This window comes from Vigna unguiculata, chromosome 10, assembly GCF_037176805.1.
Source record: "Vigna unguiculata cultivar grain cowpea cultivar isolate G323 ecotype 2 chromosome 10, ASM3717680v1, whole genome shotgun sequence".
In the NCBI taxonomy this organism is placed as follows: Eukaryota; Viridiplantae; Streptophyta; class Magnoliopsida; order Fabales; family Fabaceae; genus Vigna; species Vigna unguiculata.
In genome coordinates this window covers 5,318,361-5,324,913 of record NC_140801.1, presented here as the reverse complement: position 1 = coordinate 5,324,913, position 6,553 = coordinate 5,318,361, and positions in this window count along the sequence as shown.

Genomic DNA, 6,553 nt, shown 5'->3' with positions numbered 1-6,553 from the left:
AAAAAAAATGGATAAAATGAAAAGGACAAGTAAAGAATGATAGAATAAAAAATTAGAAAGGAAAGAAGAAGAGGAGAATATAAAATAAGAAAACGATGAAGGAAAAAGACTTGATTAAAAACTAAAAATGAAAGGGCGTACGAAAGATTATAGAATAAATAAATTAAATAAAAATACAAAAAACATAAAAAAAGAAGAAGAATAAAATAGCCTTACTTGATCCCCTCACAAATTTAATTATTTAGAATTTCACACAACGAGTATACCAAATATTTGATGCATGAGAAGACACATAACTGGAGCAAAGAAACTTAAATTTGGGCTTAAAAACTCAAAATTTAAAAATTCACTTTGGGGTGTCAAATAGGAAATTGGGTGATAAAAAGAATTTTATATCGAGTTGTTGTCAGTATTTTAAGGTGGTGCAAATAGTAAATACAAACAAAAAAATACTCTAACCCAATTAAGCTTGTGTGGACTGAAAATCGATGAAGTAGGCTTTTACTTCCTGCTTTCCCACAACATCTTCGTGCACCCTCACAAATTTTCGAAATAACCATTTTGCCTTTCGAAAAAGTGATTTCCATATTACATATTTTGAAAACTTTTTAAAACAAACTTTTCGAAATTTTTGGAATAATATTTCCAAAACAAAATTTCTTGAACAGAATTTCTGGAACAAAATTTCCAAAACGTATGATATGTGTTTCAAAATAAATGTAAAAAATTGGACTCGAAAAATACACCGTAAATATTTCTCGTAAAATTACACTTGAAATATACAGTTTTATTTTATTTTTTAACTTTAACTTTGTGTTTGGATGGAGCATTTCAACAATGCTTAGAAATTGAAATGCTTTGCATTTGAATTGCTTGCAATTAAATTCCATTCAATTTTAAATAATTTATTTGGATAAGGAAATTAAAATACCTTACATTTCAATTTCTTGTTTGGAAAAAAAAATTGAATTTATTGTGAGATAAAATTTAATTTTAACAATATTTATTTTAGGTTTAATTATGTTTTGAGTTCATGATAAATTTGGAAACTCGACGATCAAGAAGGGCCCGACGACACAGACGAGTCTGGCGACCCGGACGGGCCCGACGACCTGGACGGGTCCGAAGACCTAGACGGGCCAACGACCTGGACAGGTCCGACGACTCGGACGGGCCTTCCAAACCGTCGGGCCCATCTAGGTTGTCCGGATAGTTTGACTCGTCCGAGTCGTCGGGCCAATCTGTGTCGTTGGGACCGTCCATGTCGTCGGGTTTGTCTAGATCATCAGGCTTGACGGTTTGAAAGGGTTTGTTTGGGTTGTCGAGCCCGTCCAGGTCGTCGGGCCCGAAGGTTTGGAAGGGCCCGTTCGGGTCGTCGGGCTCATTCGGGTCGTCGGGCCCATCTGGATCGTTGGGCTCGTTCGGGTCGTCGGACCCGTCTGGATTGTCGGGCCCGTTAAATCATTGGTCTTGTTCGGATAGTCTGCGCCGTCCGAGTCGTCGGGCCATTTTGGGTCGTCGGACCCGTTCTGGTCGTAAGGCTCGTCCGGGTCGTCGGGCCCGTTCGGGTCAACGGACAGGCTTGTCTTGATCATCGAGCCCATTCAGGTTGTTAAACCCATCTGGGTCCTCGGGCCCGTCTGGGTCGTCGGACTCGTCTGGATTAAGGGTGGCAAACAGGCCAGCCCCGCCCGTTTTGGCCCGACCCGTATGTGGCCCGTCAAAAAACGGGCCGGGACGGGCTGGCCCGTCAAATAGAAATGGGCCAATAGTCACAACCCGTCCCGTATAGGACGGGCTAACGGGCCGGGCCGGGCTGGCCCGTCTAGTTTTTTTTTTTAATTAGTTTTCAAATTTTTTAATTTGTTTTATTTTTTAAATTTGTTTATATATACATATAAATTATTATTAAAGTCATATTTAATCAAATAAAATATTATTTTAACTTTTAATTGATTAGTTAATGTTTTTAATTAGATAAGTTAAAATAATTATTAAATTTACATATTAAATTATTCAATTATAACTAATAATTCAAACTTAATTTGTAGGTGTTAATGATTTAAATTACAATACTATTATATATTTATACATTTAAAATATATAATCTAAAAAATTAATCTTTTTAATTATTTTTATTTTATTTTATTTTTTTAAAACGGGCCAACGGGCCAGGATGGGCTGGCCCGTACTTTGGCCCGTCAAGTTGACGGGCTGGACGGGATGGGCCAGAACGGGCTGACGGGTTGAAATCTTCAACCCAGCCCGTTCCTTTTAGCACGGGCTGACGGGCTGGCCCGTTGGGCCCAGCCCGTTTTGCCACCCCTAGTCTGGATCGTCGAGCCCATTCGGGTCGTTGGACTCGTCTGGGTCGTCGGACCCGTCTGGATCGTTGGACCCGTCTGGATCGTTGAGCCCATTTGGGTCATCGGACCCGTTTGAATCGTCGGCCTCGTTTGTGTCATCGGGCCTACCAAAGAGTCTAGAATGTGAGGTTGAGTGAGAAGAATTTCAAATTCCACATATTTTAAGGGTATTTAAATTTCTACTAATTTAGCTTATTGAAATCCCTCAAAAAAATGTTTGCATTTGAAATGCTTTTTAATTTTTGTTCATTACAAAGTAATCTAAATTCTTCAAAAAAATGAATTACTTCATTAAAATACTCTATCCAAACACACTCTAAGTGTTTTTATACTTAGATGTTGTCAATCTAAATTCTTATTTTTAAACAACACGTTGCCTTACTTGATCAAAGAAAAGTGCTATATCTTTTAATATTTCTTTTTGTTATTTATCATTACTGAAACATCTCATGAAAATTTTCATGATTCTACCTGAATTTTTGACTTAATTTCTTTTAAGAATGGATAGATTATTCTTATTCAAATAAAAATCTCACTACTAGTTCATAATATATATATATATATATATATATATATATATATATATATATATATATATATATATATATATATATATATATATATTATTTTCACAACTTTAAGATAGTTTTCTACACTCACATATTACCATCCGGCTCATAATAAACTTCAATACATTATCATTCTCACCCAACATATTTTTCATTGTATAGACATTTTGAAGAGTAACTCTAGTTGTTAGGAAGTCTAAAGAGTTCTAAATATTTATAAGAGGTCTTTATTCGAGATACCATGTCATTTAGAAATAAAATCAAATTATAATATATAAGTGTATGTAAATTTTATTTTACAAGCTAATTTTAAAGGATTGAGATAAATTTAAAATTTTTCTTTTTAAGATTGTATCAACTTCATTTGAAACATGTCTTGAAAAGGTTTGTTGTTTGTTAAGTGTATCATGTCATATGCTATTAAATCAATCATTAATAACTAATCTCTTACTAGAAATATTTATTAGTGCAGAATTTTATATGATTAAAATAAACTTAAAGTTGACTTTGTAATATCACATTTTAATAACTTAAAACTAATAAAATAGAATACTTCATCCTAATATATGAAACAAATAATTCAATGTATAAAGTATATTAATATAATTTTATAAAAGATAGAATTATAAAAATATAACATTTATACATTGAAACTAAACCAACAAGTTCTATAAAATACTAACCGCTTACTAAAACTTCCTAATACCTTCCACTAGTTTAACTGATGACTCCTTATCCCCTAGAGGTGTTTCTAAACCTATAATTTCATCTGCTCAAACCGATAAGGTGATCATCGTAAAATAAAAGAAGACAAGACAACCAAGAAAACAGATAGATAGGGTAAGCTAGCTGAACAACAAGAATACATCAACAACATATAACAAGAATTATAATTCCGATTCAATAAGGTCAAATAACCCAAATCATACCAATTTAGATTTGTCAATCTAGGCAAATGCACTGATAAGTGTCTAGAATATGTAAAATTTCCATATAAACCTAACACTTATCATGCTTTAATTGATTATTTTGTAAGTAAACAACCATTTTAGCTTATAATTACTGAATGAGGTACTAAAAAGAAGAAAAATAAAAAATTGATGATTTTATAGTAATATCTCGAAGAATTAAAAATGATGCAGCTAAGCCCCAAAATTCACGCCTGAGCTCTAGTAAGGTGGTTAAGAAAGACTTTTGGAGCTGAGCCACAACAAAATGGTGCTCAACACTCAAGACAGTGCATAACTGAGGCACAAGAGATGTGCTTAACACTTAAGGTGGTGCATGGTTGAGCCATGAGAGAATGTGCTCAGTACTTAAGGCGGTACATGACTGAGCCATAAGAAAATGTACTTAGTACTTAAGGCGATGCATGGCTGAGCACCAAAAGTTGAGCTGAGCACCGCCCAAAAATTTCTATAAATAAAGACCTTGGGTTCTCATTAGAAGCATTGAGTGGAGGCTCGAAAACGTAGCATTAGTATAAAATAGGGTCTGTGAGGCACGAGGGAGTTGCTCTTATTGTAAATCTTATGTGTAAATGCTGTTGGAAATGCATTGTAATATTCTATGAGTAGTTGAACTCCCTTGTGCCCAAGTTTGGTGTAATCAATTCTAATTCTATATACTTCTACTTCTTGGATATTTATCTTTGCTTTCATTCAATTGTTTATGGTTTGATTTATACTTAATGATGACTTGATCACTCATCTTATTTCACAAGTTTGATTAGAGTTAGAAGACTGGTCTCAAATTATGTAGATGAATTGATGACTCATCCCATTTCACTGGTTTGGATTGAGTTGAAAGACTGATATCAAACCAAGGTCCAATCAATCATCATACTTGTACTGGTGCTTATTTAGTAGCCAGAGGAGATTCTGGAGGAGAGAGTCTTGCACATTAAAGCAAGAATTCATTCTATCAGGAGTTGAGGAATCACACTGGGTTTGAAGTCCTTAGGTTCTAGTGTATCAAGGATGGTCCTTAGGAATCCCATGACATTAAATGATTTGCATGATAAGTTAACAAGATGGTAATGGTATAGTAGAAGAAGATGAGATGAAATTAATTCATACCCCCTACTCCACTCAATCTAATTACTACTATCTATTTTTACATGCACTCTTTATCACAAACCAAAAACTCAAAAATAAAATTACCAATATACTTGCTAAATACCTATGGATACGACACTGGTTGATATTACTACGCACCAGTGCACTTGTTGAGAAATGGTTGTTAAGAAACAATTATCATGCACAAATCAAAAACACTTATTTAAACACAAGTTTAAGACTAGCTTCCCTTACCTTACCAAACTGCACGAATAGCCCTAGGACAACTCAATACCTTTAACTCCACAAGATGCTCTATCTACACATAAACACATCACAAAGGTGATCAAGACATACCTTTATGATCATTGATCAACATAGAGTCATATTGATGACTTAAACGACACAAGTAATCAAAAGAAGGATTCCATGCAAAAATAAAGAAGATTGGACCAACAGAAAAGGGTAAAAAACTAACGTAAACGAATAGAGGAACTAATTGGTCCAAATTGAAGAACTCGTCATAAAGATCACTCATACAGTCTCGATTTTTCAATCAAACAAGTAGAGAAGAAGAACTCATAAAGAGAAGTCATAGAAGTATAGAAAAGTAGTTTATAAAGAGATGATGTGTTATAAAATAATGAAACTCGTTTATAACAATTTTATTTATACTAAAACCTTTTGATATTAAAATAATCAAATCTAACTATTTTTAAATAATTATCACTTTTAAAATGTCATTTTCTAGAATTTTACATACTTTTTAATAATCTTTGAAATTATGAGAAAATTGGAGTCTTAAAAACTCTAGAAATGTCCCTTCTTAAGAAAAATTGAAGAAGCAAAATCCAACACCTTTTTCTTATTTTCTCTTTTTATCATGTTGTCTCCATGCGCGGGGCGGAGATGAACTTTGGCTTTCAAAGTTCTTATTCTTTTTTAGAATATCTTTAGTAGATAATTTTGGTGACCGAGTTGGATAAAAAACCTTTTTTTTTTTTTTAAATTTAGTATGAACATGTTTGAATATTGTTTTGGTTTGTTTTGCATTACTGGTTAATGACATATATATTAATTTAGTCCTCGAATATGATGAATCTATCAATTCTACTATAAATTAATTCTTTTTTAGATTCGTTAATCGTTGATAAACGTGTATGAAATAATATCAACGCAAACTTTCAATTTTTTCACGAGTTATTTTAAACAAATTATATTAGATTCTTTTTATAAATAAACTTTTGCATTAGATAACTTTAATTAGTTTATAAAACAAATATTGATTTCTTTTTTTTTTTTAGTTTTCTCTCGTAAGAAATATTCAGAAAGAAAATCACCTCAACATCATCAACTAAAGTTAATCTTATTTTTCTTTCTTAGAACTGTTGTAAAGAATCTTTCTCGAAACATTCTCTTGGTCAATAAAGAACACACTTTGGCATTATAATATTGTGATATGAACACTATTTTTTTTTCTGGGTGTATCTTATAAATTACAGGCTGCTAGAGTTGATGTTGGTTGAACCCATGAATTTATTGTGCCATTTTTGCTGAAAAA